The sequence below is a fragment of the Rhipicephalus microplus genome, unplaced genomic scaffold, assembly GCF_043290135.1.
Source record: "Rhipicephalus microplus isolate Deutch F79 unplaced genomic scaffold, USDA_Rmic scaffold_40, whole genome shotgun sequence".
Taxonomy (NCBI): domain Eukaryota; kingdom Metazoa; phylum Arthropoda; class Arachnida; order Ixodida; family Ixodidae; genus Rhipicephalus; species Rhipicephalus microplus.
Genome location: NW_027464613.1, coordinates 3,565,408 through 3,579,847, shown reverse-complemented (window position 1 = coordinate 3,579,847; position 14,440 = coordinate 3,565,408). Strand labels below are relative to the sequence as shown.

General features: G+C 52.1%; 1 non-coding gene across 1 annotated transcript; it reads left to right on the top strand.

The window, feature by feature from the left end:
- The first annotated feature begins 13,756 nt into the window (after positions 1–13,756).
- Positions 13,757–13,829, top strand: TRNAN-GUU (transfer RNA asparagine (anticodon GUU)). Its single transcript has one exon. It is a non-coding gene; the product is annotated as a tRNA-Asn (tRNA).
- The last annotated feature ends 611 nt before the right edge of the window (positions 13,830–14,440 follow it).

Below are 14,440 nucleotides of genomic sequence, written 5' to 3'. Positions count from 1 at the left end.
GCTGTTAACCGAAAGTTGGAATTTCGAGCCCTCCCGGGAGTGGTGTGTTGCCTTTTTCTTTGCGCTGATAGCTCTGAAGAAATGTTCTGACGGTGGTGAGAGTGGAGCACGACAGTCTCCGTGGCGCTATTGCCTAGCGCGTTCGGCCGTTAACCGAAAGGCTGAAGGTTCGAGCCCACCCGGTGGTGGTGCGGCGCTTTTTTTTCTTTGGGCTGATAGCTATGAAGAAATGTTCTGACGGTGGTGAGAGCGGAGCACGACTTTCTCCGTGGCGCAATTGGCTAGCGCGATCGGCTGTTAACCGAAAGGTTGGAGGTTCGAGCCCACCCGGTGGTGGTGCGGCGCTTTTTTCTTCTTTGCGCTGATAGCTTTGAAGAAATGTTCTGACGGTGGTGATAGTGCAGCAAAAATGTCTCCGTGAAGCAATTGGCTAGCGCGTTCGGCTGTTAACCGAAAGGTTGGAGGTTTGAGCCCACCAGGGGACGGTGTGTCGCTTTTATCTTTGCGCTGATAGCTTTGAAGATATGTTCTAATGGTGGTGAGAGGGGAGAACGACAGTCTCCGTGGCGCTATTGCCTAGCGCGTTCGGCCGTTAACCGAAAAGCTGGAGGTTCGAGCCCACCCGGTGGTGGTGCGGCGCTTTTGTTTCTTTGGGCTGATAGCTCTGAAGAAATGTTCTGACGGTGGTGAGAGTAGAGCACGACTTTCTCCGTGGCGCAATTGGCTAGCGCGATCGGCTGTTAACCGAAAGGTTGGAAGTTCGAGCCCACCCGGTGGTGGTGCGGCGCTTTTTTCTTCTTTGCGCTGATAGCTTTGAAGAAATGTTCTAACGGGGGTGAGAGTGCGGCAAAAATGTCTCCGTGAAGCAATTGGCTAGCGCGTTCGGCTGTTAACCGAAAGTTTGGAGATTCGAGCCCTCCCGGTAGATGTGTGTTGCTTTTTTTTCTTTGCGCTGATGGCTTTGGAGAAATGTTCTGATGGCAGTGAGAGTGCGGCACGAACTTCCAATCACAGGTAATGTTATTAGGTTCCTTCTGTTCAAAAAGAGTCTGACTGATAATACTCCTTACGACTTGTTTATGTTGTTGGGACTGTATTCATTATGGAAAAGTCGCACGATTGATAGACATGCCGAGCAAGCATGGTCGACTAGATCTGTCTTCCGAGAAGCAGCTGCTCAAGTGCGCAGTGTTGTCGACACTTTTGACCCTGTTCCGGAGTCACTTCTCCTTCTTGACGCTTTTGCGTGTTTTCCGGACTTCTGGTGAAGTATGCTCTGTGTACATTACTGTTGATAATTTCATTCATTCAAGAAAAAAAAAGTGTCCGTGGCGCAATATTCTAGCGCCATCGGCTGTTAATTGAAACGTTGGAGGTTCGAGCCTTCCCGGGAGTGGTGTGTCGCTTTTTTTTTCTTGGCGCTGAAAGCTTTGGAGAAATGTTCTGACGGTGGTGAAAGTGGAGCACGACTATCTCCGTTGCGCCATTGGCTAGCGCGACGGGCTGTTAACCGAAAGGTTGGAGTTTCGAGCCCACCCGTGGACGGTGTGTCGCTTTTTTTGCTTTGCGCTGATGGCGTTGAAGATATGTTCTGATGGTGGCGAGAGTGAAGCACGACTGTCTCCGTGGCGTAATTGGCTAGCGCGATCGGCTGTTAACCGAAAGGTTGGAGTTTCGAGTCCACCCGTGGACGGTGTGTCGCTTTTTTTGCTTTGCGCTGATGGCGTTGAAGATATGTTCTGATGGTGGTGAGAGTGAAGCACGACTGTCTCCGTGGCGCAATTGGCTAGCGCGATCGGCTGTTAACCGAATGTTTGGAGGTTCGAGCCCACCCGGGGGTGGTGCGGCGCTTTTTTTTCTTTGGGCTGATAGCTTTGAAGATATGTTTGATGGTGGTGAGAGTGGTGCAGGACTGTCTCCGAAGAGCAATTGGCTAGCGCGATTGGCTGTTAACCAAAAGGTTGGAGGTTTGAGCCCACCAGGGGACGGTGTGTCGCTTTTTTCTTTGCGCTGATAGCTTTGAAGATATATTCTTATGGTGGTGAGAACGGAGAACGACTGTCTCCGTGGCTGTCGCAATAGGCTAGCGCGATCGGCTGTTGACCGAGAGGTTGGAGGTTCGAGCCCTCCCGGGAGTGTTGTGTTGCTTTTTTCTTTGCGCTGATAGCTTTGAAGGTATGTACTGATGGTTGTGAGAGTGGACCACGAATGTCTCCGTGGCGCAATTGGCTAGCGCGTTGGGCTGTTAACCGACAGGTTGGAGGTTCGAGCCCACCCGGTTGTGGTGCTGCGCTTTTTTACCTTTGGGCTGATAGCTCTGAGGAAATGTTCTGACGGTGGTGAAAGTGTAGCGCGACTGTCTCCGTGTCGCAATTGGCTAGCGCGATCGGCTTTTAACTGAAAGGTTGGAGGTTCGAGCCCTCCCGAGAGTGGTGTGTTGCTCTTTTTTCTTTGGGCTGATAGCTTTGAAGATATGTTTTGATGGTGGTGAGAGTGGAGCAGGACTGTCTCCGTGGCGCAACTGGCTAGCGCGTTCGTCTGTTAACCGAAATTTGGAGGTTCGAGCCCTCCCGGAAGCAGTGTGTCAGTTTTTTTTATCTTTGCGCTGATAGCTTTGGAGAAATGTTTTCACGGTGGTGAGAGTTGCGCATGACTGTCTCCGCTGCGCAATTCGCTAGCGCGATCGGCTGTTAACCAAAAGGTTTGAGTTCCGAGCCCTCCCGGGAGTGGTGTGATGCTCTTTTCTTTGTGCTGATAGATTTGGAGAAATGTTCTGACGTTGGTGAGATTGGAGCACGACTGTCTCCGTGGCGCAATTGGCTAGCACGTTCGGCTGTTAACCGAAAATTTGGAGGTTCGAGCCCTCCCGGGAGTGGTGTGTTGCTCTTTCTTTGCGCTGATAGCTTTGAAGATATGTTCTGATGGTGGTGAGAGTGGAGCACGACTGTCTCCGTGGCGCAATCGGCTAGCGTGAACGGCTGTTAACCGAAAGGTTGGAGGTTCGCGCCCACCCGGTGGTGGTGCGGCGCTTTTTTTTCTTTGGGCTGATAGTCTGAAGAAATGTTATGACGGTGGTGAGAGAGGAGCACGACTGTCTCCGTGGCGCTATTGGCTAGCGCGATGGGCTGTTAACCGAAAGGTTGGAGGTTCGAGCCCACCCGGTGGTGGTGCGGCGCTTTTTTTCTTTTGGCCTGATAGCTCTGAAGAAATGTTCTGATGGTGTTGAGAGTGGAGCACGACTGTCTCTGTGGCGCAATTGGCTAGCGCGATCGGCTGTTAACTGAAAGGTTGGAGGTTCGAGCCCTCCCAGGAGTGGTTTGTTGCTTTTTTTCTTTGGGCTGATAGCTTTGAAGATATGTTCTCATGGTGGTGAGAGTGGAGCAGGACTGTCTCCGTGGCGCAATTGGCTAGCGCGATCAGCTGTTAACCAAAAGGTTGGAGGTTCGAGCCCACCCGGTGGTGGTGCGGCGCTTTTTTTTCTTTGGGCTCATAGATTTGAAGATATGTTCTGATGGTGGTGAGAGTGGAGCAGGACTGTCTCCGTGGCGCAATTGGCTAGCGCGATCGGCTGTTAACCGAAAGGTTGGAGGTTCGTGCCCTCCCGGAAGTGGTGTGTTGCTTTTTTATTTGCGCTGATAGCTTTACAGTTATGTTCTGACAGTGGTGAGAATGGAGCACGACTGTCTCCGTGGCGCATTTGGCTAGCGCGTTCGGCTGTTAACCGAAAGTTTGGAGGTTCGAGCCCTCCCGGAAGCGGTGTGTCACTTTTTTTATCTTTGCGCTGATAGCTTTGGAGAAATGTTTTCGCGGTGGTGAGAGTAGCGCATGACTGTCTCCGCTGTGCAATTGGCTAGCGCGATTGGCTGTTAACCAAAAGGTTGGAGTTCCGAGCCCTCCCGGGAGTGGTGTGATGCTCTTTTCTTTGTGCTGATAGCTTTGGAGAAATGTTCTGACGTTGGTGAGATTGGAGCACGACTGTCTCCGTGGCGCAATTGGCTGCAACGTTTGGCTGTTAACCGAAAATTTGGAGGTTCGAGCCCTCCGGGGAGTGGTGTGTTGCTTTTTCTTTGCGCTGATAGCTTTGAAGATATGTTCTGATGGTGGTGAGAGTGGAGCACGACTGTCTCCGTGGCGCAATCGGCTAGCGTGATCGGCTGTTAACCGACAGGTTGGAGGTTCGAGCCCACCCGGTTGTGGTGCTGCGCTTTTTTACCTTTGGGCTGATAGCTCTGAGGAAATGTTCTGACGGTGGTGAAAGTGTAGCGCGACTGTCTCCGTGTCGCAATTGGCTAGCGCGATCGGCTTTTAACTGAAAGGTTGGAGGTTCGAGCCCTCCCGAGAGTGGTGTGTTGCTCTTTTTTCTTTGGGCTGATAGCTTTGAAGATATGTTTTGATGGTGGTGAGAGTAGAGCAGGACTGTCTCCGTGGCGCAACTGGCTAGCGCGTTCGGCTGTTAACCGAAATTTAGAGGTTCGAGCCCTCCCGGAAGCAGTGTCAGTTTTTTTTATCTTTGCGCTGATAGCTTTGGATAAATGTTTTCACGGTGGTGAGAGTTGCGCATGACTGTCTCCGCTGCGCAATTCGCTAGCGCGATCGGCTGTTAACCAAAAGGTTTGAGTTCCGAGCCCTCCCGGGAGTGGTGTGATGCTCTTTTCTTTGTGCTGATAGATTTGGAGAAATGTTCTGACGTTGGTGAGATTGGAGCACGACTGTCTCCGTGGCGCAATTGGCTAGCACGTTCGGCTGTTAACCGCAAATTTGGAGGTTCGAGCCCTCCCGGGAGTGGTGTGTTGCTCTTTCTTTGCGCTGATAGCTTTGAAGATATGTTCTGATGGTGGTGAGAGTGGAGCACGACTGTCTCCGTGGCGCAATCGGCTAGCGTGAACGGCTGTTAACCGAAAGGTTGGAGGTTCGCGCCCACCCGGTGGTGGTGCGGCGCTTTTTTTTCTTTGGGCTGAGAGTCTGAAGAAATGTTATGACGGTGGTGAGAGAGGAGCACGACTGTCTCCGTGGCGCTATTGGCTAGCGCGATGGGCTGTTAACCGAAAGGTTGGAGGTTCGAGCCCACCCGGTGGTGGTGCGGCGCTTTTTTTCTTTTGGCCTGATAGCTCTGAAGAAATGTTCTGATGGTGTTGAGAGTGGAGCACGACTGTCTCTGTGGCGCAATTGGCTAGCGCGATCGGCTGTTAACTGAAAGGTTGGAGGTTCGAGCCCTCCCGGGAGTGGTTTGTTGCTTTTTTTCTTTGGGCTGATAGCTTTGAAGATATGTTCTCATGGTGGTGAGAGTGGAGCAGGACTGTCTCCGTGGCGCAATTGGCTAGCGCGATCAGCTGTTAACCAAAAGGTTGGAGGTTCGAGCCCACCCGGTGGTGGTGCGGCGCTTTTTTTTCTTTGGGCTCATAGATTTGAAGATATGTTCTGATAGTGGTGAGAGTGGAGCAGGACTGTCTCCGTGGCGCAATTGGCTAGCGCGATCGGCTGTTAACCGAAAGGTTGGAGGTTCGTGCCCTCCCGGAAGTGGTGTGTTGCTTTTTTATTTGCGCTGATAGCTTTACAGTTATGTTCTGACAGTGGTGAGAATGGAGCACGACTGTCTCCGTGGCGCATTTGGCTAGCGCGTTCGGCTGTTAACCGAAAGTTTGGAGGTTCGAGCCCTCCCGGAAGCGGTGTGTCGCTTTTTTTATCTTTGCGCTTATAGCTTTGGAGAAATGTTTTCACGGTGGTGAGAGTAGCGCATGACTGTCTCCGCTGTGCAATTGGCTAGCGCGATCGGCTGTTAACCAAAAGGTTGGAGTTCCGAGCCCTCCCGGGAGTGGTGTGATGCTCTTTTCTTCGTGCTGATAGCTTTGGAGAAATGTTCTGACGTTGGTGAGATTGGAGCACGACTGTCTCCGTGGCGCAATTGGCTGCAACGTTTGGCTGTTAACCGAAAATTTGGAGGTTCGAGCCCTCCGGGGAGTGGTGTGTTGCTTTTTCTTTGCGCTGATAGCTTTGAAGATATGTTCTGATGGTGGTGAGAGTGGAGCACGACTGTCTCCGTGGCGCAATCGGCTAGCGTGATCGGCTGTTAACCGAAAGGTTGGAGGTTCGAGTCCACCCGGTGGTGGTGCGGCGCTTTTTTTTCTTTGGGCTGATAGTCGGAAGAAATGTTCTGACGGTGTTGAGAGAGGAGCACGACTGTCTCCGTGGCGCTATTGGCTAGAGCGATGGGCTGTTAACCGAAAGGTTGGAGGTTCGAGCCCACCCGGTGGTGGTGCGGCGCTTTTTTTCCTTTGGCCTGATAGCTCTGAAGAAATGTTCTGACGGTGGTGAGAGTGGAGCACGACTGTCTCTGTGGTGCAATTGGCTAGCGCAATCGGCTGTTAACTGAAAGGTTGGAGGTTCGAGCCCTCCCGGGAGTGGTTTGTTGCTTTTTTTCTTTGGGCTGATAGCTTTGAAGATATGTTCTCATGGTGGTGAGAGTGGAGCAGGATTGTCTCCGTGGCGCAATTGGCTAGCGCGATCAGCTGTTAACCAAAAGGTTGGAGGTTCGAGCCCACCCGGTGGTGGTGCGGCGCTTTTTTTTCTTTGGGCTCATAGATTTGAAAATATGTTCTGATGGTGGTAATAGTGAAGCATGACTGTCTCCGTGGTGCAATTGGCTAGCGCGATCGGCTGTTAACAGAAAGGTTGGAGGTAAGAGCCCACCTGGGGGTGCTGCGGCGCTTTTTTTTCTTTGGGCTTATAGCTTTGAAGATATGTTTGATGGTGTTGAGAGTAGTGCAGAAATGTCTTCGTAGCGCAATTGGCTAGCGCGATTGTCTGCTAACCGAAAGGTTGGAGGTTTCAGCCCACCAGGGGACGGTGTGTCGCATTTTTCTTTGCGCTGATAGCTTTGAAGATATGTTCTAATGGTGGTGAGAGGGGAGAACGACAGTCTCCGTGGCGCTATTGCCTAGCGCGTTCGGCCGTTAACCGAAAAGCTGGAGGTTCGAGCCCACCCGGTGGTGGTGCGGCGCTTTTGTTTCTTTGGGCTGATAGCTCTGAAGAAATGTTCTGACGGTGGTGAGAGTAGAGCGCGACTTTCTCCGTGGCGCAATTGGCTAGCGCGATCGGCTGTTAACCGAAAGGTTGGAGGTTCGAGCCCACCTGGTGGTGGTGCGGCGCTTTTTTCTTCTTTGCGCTGATAGCTATGAAGAAATGTTCTGACGGGGGTGAGAGTGCATCAAAAATGTCTCCGTGAAGCAATTGGCTAGCGCGTTCGGCTGTCAACCGAAAGGTTGGAGGTTCGAGCCCACCCGGCGGTGGTGCGGCGCTTTTTTTTCTTTGGGCTCATAGATTTGAAGATATGTTCTGACGGTGGTAAGAGTGAAGCATGACTGTCTCCGTGGTGCAATTGGCTAGCGCGATCGGCTGTTAACAGAAAGGTTGGAGGTTAGAGCCCACCCGGGAGTGGTGCGGCGCGTTTTTTCTTTGGGCTTATAGCTTTGAAGATATGTTTGATGGTGGTGAGAGTGGTGCAGGAATGTCTCCGTGGCGCAATTGGCTAGCGCGATTGGCTGTTAACCGAAAGGTTGGAGGTTTGAGCCCACCAGGGGACGGTGTGTCGCTTTTTTCTTTGCGCTGATAGCTTTGAAGATATTTTCTAATGGTGGTGAGAGGGGAGAACGACAGTCTCCGTGGCGCTATTGCCTAGCGCGTTCGGCCGTTAACCGAAAAACTGGAGGTTCGAGCCCACCTGGTGGTGGTGCGGCTTTTTTGTTTCTTTGGGCTGATAGCTCTGAAGAAATGTTCTGACGGTGGTGAGAGTAGAGCACGGCTTTCTCCGTGGCGCAATTGGCTAGCGCGATCAGCTGTTAACCGAAAGGTTGGAGGTTCGAGCCCACCCGGTGGTGGTGCGGCACTTTTTTCTTCTTTGCGCTGATAGCTTTGAAGAAATGTTCTGACGGGGGTGAGAGTGCAGCAAAAATGTCTCCGTGAAGCAATTGGCTAGCGCGTTCGGCTGTTAACCGAAAGTTTGGAGATTCGAGCCCTCCCGGTAGATGTGTGTTGCTTTTTTTTGCGCTGATGGCTTTGGAGAAATGTTCTGATGGTGGTGAGAGTGCAGCACGAACTTCCAATCACAGGTAATGTTATTAGGTTCCTTCCGTTCAAAAAGAGTCTGACTGATAATACTCCTTACGACTTGTTTATGTTGTTGGGACTGTATTCATTATGGAAAAGTCGCATGATTGATAGACATGCCGAGCCACCATGGTCGTCTAGATCTGTCTTCCGAGAAGCAGCTGCTCAAGTGCGCAGTGTTGTCGACACTTTTGACCCTGTTCCGGAGTCGCTTCTCGTTCTTGACGCTTTTGCGTGTTTTCCGTACTTTTGGTGAAGTATGCTCTTTGTACATTACTGTTGATAATTTCATTCATTTAAGAAAAAAAAAAGGTCTCCGTGGCGCAATATTCTAGCGCGATCGGCTGTTAATCGAAACGTTGGAGGTTCGAGCCCTCCCGGGAGTGGTGTGTCGCTTTTTTTTTTCTTTGCGCTGATAGCTTTCAAGAAATGTTCTGACGGTGGTGAGAGTGGAGCACGACTGTCTCCGTGGCACATTTGGCTAGCGCGTTCGACTGTTAACCGAAAGGCTGGAGGTTCGAGCCCTCCCAGGAGCGGTGTGTCGCTTTTTTCTTCTTGGCGCTGAAAGCTTTGGAGAAATGTTCTGACGGTGGTGAAAGTGGAGCACGACTATCTCCGTTGCGCCATTGGTTAGCGCGATGGGCTGTTAACCGTAAGGTTGGAGGTTCGAGCCCACCCGGTGGTGGTGCGGCGCTTTTTTTCCTTTGGGCTAATAGCTCTGAAGAAATGTTCTGACGGTGTTGAGAGTGGTGCACGACTGTCTCCGTGGCGCAATTGGCTAGCGCGATCGGCTGTTAACTGAAAGGTTGGAGGTTCGAGCCCTCCCGGGAGTGGTTTGTTGCTTTTTTTCTTTGGGCTGATAGCTTTGAAGCTATGTTCTGATGGTGGTGAGAGTGGAGCAGGACTGTCTCCGAGGCGCAATTGACTAGAGGGATCAGCTGTAACCGAAAGGTTGGAGTTTCGAGCCCGCCCGTGGACGGTGTGTCGCTTTTTTTGCTTTGCGCTGATGGCGTTGAAGATATGTTCTGATGGTGGTGAGAGTGGAGCCCGACTGTCTCCGTGGCGCAATTGGCTAGCGCGATCGGCTGTTAACCGAAAGTTTAGAGGTTCGAGCCCACCCGGGGGTGGTGCGGCGCTTTTTTTTCTTTGGGCTGATAGCTTTGAAGTTATGTTTTGATGGTGGTGAGAGGGGAGAACGACTGTCTCCGTGGCTGTCGCAATTGACTAGCGCGATCGGCTGTTGACCGAGAGGTTGGAGGTTCGAGCCCTCCCGGGAGTGGTGTGTTGCTTTTTCCTTTGCGCTGATAGCTTTGAAGATATGTTCTGATGGTGGTGAGAGTGGACCACGACTGTCTCCGTGGCGCAATTGGCTAGCGCGTTGGGCTGTTAACCGAAAGGTTGGAGGTTCGAGCCCACCCGGTTGTGGTGCTGCGCTTTTTTTCCTTTTGGCTGATAGCTCTGAGGAAATGTTCTGACGGTGGTGACTGTGCAGCGCGACTGTCTCCGTGGCGCAATTGGCTAGCGCGATCGGCTTTTAACTGAAAGGTGGGAGGTTCCAGCCCACCCGGTGGTGGTGCGGCGTTTTTTTTTCTTTGGGCTGATAGTCTGAAGAAATGTTCTGATGGTGGTGAGAGTGGAGCACGACTGTCTCCGTGGCGCAATGGGCTAGCGTGATCGGCTGTTAACCGAATGGTTGGAGGTTCGAGCCCACCCGGTGGTGGTGCGGCGCTTTTTCTTCTTTGGGCTGATAGCTCTGAAGAAGTGTTCTGACGGTGGTGAGAGTGGAGCACGACTGTCTCCGTGGCGCAATTGGCTAGCGCGATCGGTGGTTAACCGAAAGTTTGGAGGTTCTAGCCCACCCGGTGGTGGTGCGGCGCTTTTTTTCTTTGGGCTGATCGTCTGAAGAACTGTTCTGACGGTGGTGAGAGAGGAGCACGACTGTCTCCGTGGCGCTATTGGCTAGCGCGATGGGCTGTTAACCGAAAGGTTGGAGGTTCGAGCCCACCCGGTAGTGGTGCGGTGCTTTTTTTTTCTTTGGGCTGATAGTCTGAAGAAATGTTCTGATGGTGGTGAGAGTGGAGCACGACTGTCTCCGTGGCGCAATGGGCTAGCGTGATCGGCTGTTAACCGAATGGTTGGAGGTTCGAGCCCACCCGGTGGTGGTGCGGCGCTTTTTCTTCTTTGGGCTGATAGCTCTGAAGAAGTGTTCTGACGGTGGTGAGAGTGGAGCACGACTGTCTCCGTGGCGCAATTGGCTAGTGCGATCGGCGGTTAACCGAAAGTTTGGAGGTTCTAGCCCACCCGGTGGTGGTGCGGCGCTTTTTTTCTTTGGGCTGATCGTCTGAAGAAATGTTCTGACGGTGGTGAGAGTGGAGCACGACTGTCTCTGTGGCGCAATTGGCTAGCGCGTTCGGTTGTTAACTGAAAGGTTGGAGGTTCGAGCCCTCCCGGGAGTGGTTTTTTGCTTTTTTTGGGCTGATAGCTTTGAAGATATGTTCTCATGGTGGTGAGAGTGGAGCGGGACTGTCTCCGTGGCGCAATTGGCTAGCGCGATCAGCTGTTAACCAAAAGGTTGGAGGTTCGAGCCCACCCGGTGGTGGTGCGGCGCTTTTTTTTCTTTGGGCTCATAGATTTGAAGATATGTTCTGATGGTGGTGAGAGTGGACCTGGACTGTCTCCGTGGCGCAATTGGCTAGCGCAATTGGCTGTTAACCGAAAGGTTGGAGGTTTGAGCCCACCAGGGGACGGTGTGTCGCTTTTTTCTTTGCGCTGATAGCTTTGAAGATATGTTCTGATGGTGGTGAGAGGGGAGAACGACTGTCTCCGTGGCTGTCGCAATTGGCTAGCGCGATCGGCTGTTGACCGAGAGGTTGGATGTTCGAGCCCACCCGGGGGTGGTGCGGCGTTTCTTTTTCTTTGGGCTGATAGCTCTGAAGAAATGTTCTGACAGTGGTGAGAGTGGAGCATGACTGCCTCCGTGGCCCAATTGGCTAGCGCGATTGGCTGTTAACCGAAAGGTTGGAGGTTCCAGCCCACCCGGTGGTGGTGCGGCGCTTTTTTTTCTTTGGGCTGATAGTCTGAAGAAATGTTCTGACGGTGGTGAGAGAGGAGCACGACTGTCTCCGTGGCGCTATTGGCTAGCGCGATGGGCTGTTAACCGAAAGGTTGGAGGTTTGAGCCCACCAGGGGACGGTGTGTCGCTTTTTTCTTTGCGTTGATAGCTTTAAAGGTATGTTCTGATGGTGGTGAGAGGGGAGAACGACTGTCTCTGTGGCTGTCGCAATTGGCTAGCGCGATCGGCTGTTAACCGAAAGTTTGGAATTTTGAGCCCTCCCGGGAGTGGTGTGTTGCTTTTTTTCTTTGCGCTGATAGCTTTGAAGATATTTTCTGATGGTGGTGAGAGTGGAGCACGACTGTCTCGATGGCGCGATTGGCTAGCGCGTTCGGCCGTTAACGGAAAGGCTGGAGGTTCGAGCCCACCCGGCGGTGGTGCGGCGCTTTTTTTTCTTTGGGCTCATAGATTTGAAGATATGTTCTGACGGGGGTGAGAGTGCAGCAAAAATGTCTCCGTGAAGCAATTGGCTAGCGCGTTCGGCTGTTAACCGAAAGTTTGGAGATTCGAGCCCTCCCGGTAGATGTGTGTTGCTTTTTTTTGCGCTGATGGCTTTGGAGAAATGTTCTGATGGTGGTGAGAGTGCAGCACGAACTTCCAATCACAGGTAATGTTATTAGGTTCCTTCCGTTCAAAAAGAGTCTGACTGATAATACTCCTTACGACTTGTTTATGTTGTTGGGACTGTATTCATTATGGAAAAGTCGCATGATTGATAGACATGCCGAGCCACCATGGTCGTCTAGATCTGTCTTCCGAGAAGCAGCTGCTCAAGTGCGCAGTGTTGTCGACACTTTTGACCCTGTTCCGGAGCCGCTTCTCGTTCTTGACGCTTTTGCGTGTTTTCCGGACTTTTGGTGAAGTATGCTCTTTGTACATTACTGTTGATAATTTCATTCATTTAAGAAAAAAAAAGGTCTCCGTGGCGCAATATTCTAGCGCGATCGGCTGTTAATCGAAACGTTGGAGGTTCGAGCCCTCCCGGGAGTGGTGTGTCGCTTTTTTTTTCTTTGCGCTGATAGCTTTCAAGAAATGTTCTGACGGTGGTGAGAGTGGAGCACGACTGTCTCCGTGGCACATTTGGCTAGCGCGTTCGACTGTTAACCGAAAGGCTGGAGGTTCGAGCCCTCCCAGGAGCGGTGTGTCGCTTTTTTCTTCTTGGCGCTGAAAGCTTTGGAGAAATGTTCTGACGGTGGTGAAAGTGGAGCACGACTATCTCCGTTGCGCCATTGGTTAGCGCGATGGGCTGTTAACCGTAAGGTTGGAGGTTCGAGCCCACCCGGTGGTGGTGCGGCGCTTTTTTTCCTTTGGGCTAATAGCTCTGAAGAAATGTTCTGACGGTGTTGAGAGTGGTGCACGACTGTCTCCGTGGCGCAATTGGCTAGCGCGATCGGCTGTTAACTGAAAGGTTGGAGGTTCGAGCCCTCCCGGGAGTGGTTTGTTGCTTTTTTTCTTTGGGCTGATAGCTTTGAAGCTATGTTCTGATGGTGGTGAGAGTGGAGCAGGACTGTCTCCGAGGCGCAATTGACTAGAGCGATCAGCTGTAACCGAAAGGTTGGAGTTTCGAGCCCGCCCGGTGGTGGTGCGGCGCTTTTTTCTTCTTTGCGCTGATAGCTTTGAAGAAATGTTCTGACGGGGGTGAGAGTGCAGCAAAAATGTCTCCGTGAAGCAATTGGCTAGCGCGTTCGGCTGTTAACCGAAAGTTTGGAGATTCGAGCCCTCCCGGTAGATGTGTGTTGCTTTTTTTTGCGCTGATGGCTTTGGAGAAATGTTCTGATGGTGGTGAGAGTGAAGCACGACTGTCTCCGTGGCGCAATTGGCTAGCGCGATCGGCTGTTAACCGAAAGTTTGGAGGTTCGAGCCCACCCGGGGGTGGTGCGGCGCTTTTTTTTTCTTTGGGCTGATAGCTTTGAAGATATGTTTGATGGTGGTGAGAGTGGTGCAGGACTGTCTCCTTAGCGCAATTGGCTAGCGCGATTGGCTGTTAACCAAAAGGTTGGAGGTTTGAGCCCACCAGGGGACGGTGTGTCGCTTTTTTCTTTGCGCTGATAGCTTTGAAGATATGTTCTTATGGTGGTGAGAACGGAGAACGACTGTCTCCGTGGCTGTCGCAATAGGCTAGCGTGATCGGCTGTTGACCGAGAGGTTGGGAGTTCGAGCCCTCCCGGGAGTGGTGTGTTGCTTTTTTCTTTGCGCTGATAGCTTTGAAGGTATGTTCTGATGGTTGTGAGAGTGGACCACGACTGTCTCCGTGGCGCAATTGGCTAGCGCGTTGGGCTGTTAACCGACAGGTTGGAGGTTCGAGCCCACCCGGTTGTGGTGCTGCGCTTTTTTACCTTTGGGCTGATAGCTCTGAGGAAATGTTCTGACGGTGGTGAAAGTGTAGCGCGACTGTCTCCGTGTCGCAATTGGCTAGCGCGATCGGCTTTTAACTGAAAGGTTGGAGGTTCGAGCCCTCCCGAGAGTGGTGTGTTGCTCTTTTTTCTTTGGGCTGATAGCTTTGAAGATATGTTTTGATGGTGGTGAGAGTAGAGCAGGACTGTCTCCGTGGCGCAACTGGCTAGCGCGTTCGGCTGTTAACCGAAATTTGGAGGTTCGAGCCCTCCCGGAAGCAGTGTGTCAGTTTTTTTTTATCTTTGCGCTGATAGCTTTGGAGAAATGTTTTCACGGTGGTGAGAGTTGCGCATGACTGTCTCCGCTGCGCAATTCGCTAGCGCGATCGGCTGTTAACCAAAAGGTTTGAGTTCCGAGCCCTCCCGGGAGTGGTGTGATGCTCTTTTCTTTGTGCTGATAGATTTGGAGAAATGTTCTGACGTTGGTGAGATTGGAGCACGACTGTCTCCGTGGCGCAATTGGCTAGCACGTTCGGCTGTTAACCGAAAATTTGGAGGTTCAAGCCCTCCCGGGAGTGGTGTGTTGCTCTTTCTTTGCGCTGATAGCTTTGAAGATATGTTCTGATGGTGGTGAGAGTGGAGCACGACTGTCTCCGTGGCGCAATCGGCTAGCGTGAACGGCTGTTAACCGAAAGGTTGCAGGTTCGCGCCCACCCGGTGGTGGTGCGGCGCTTTTTTTTCTTTGGGCTGAGAGTCTGAAGAAATGTTATGACGGTGGTGAGAGAGGAGCACGACTGTCTCCGTGGCGCTATTGGCTAGCGCGATGGGCTGTTAACCAAAAGGTTGGAGGTTCGAGCCCACCCGGTGGTGGTGCGGCGCTTTTTTTCTTTTG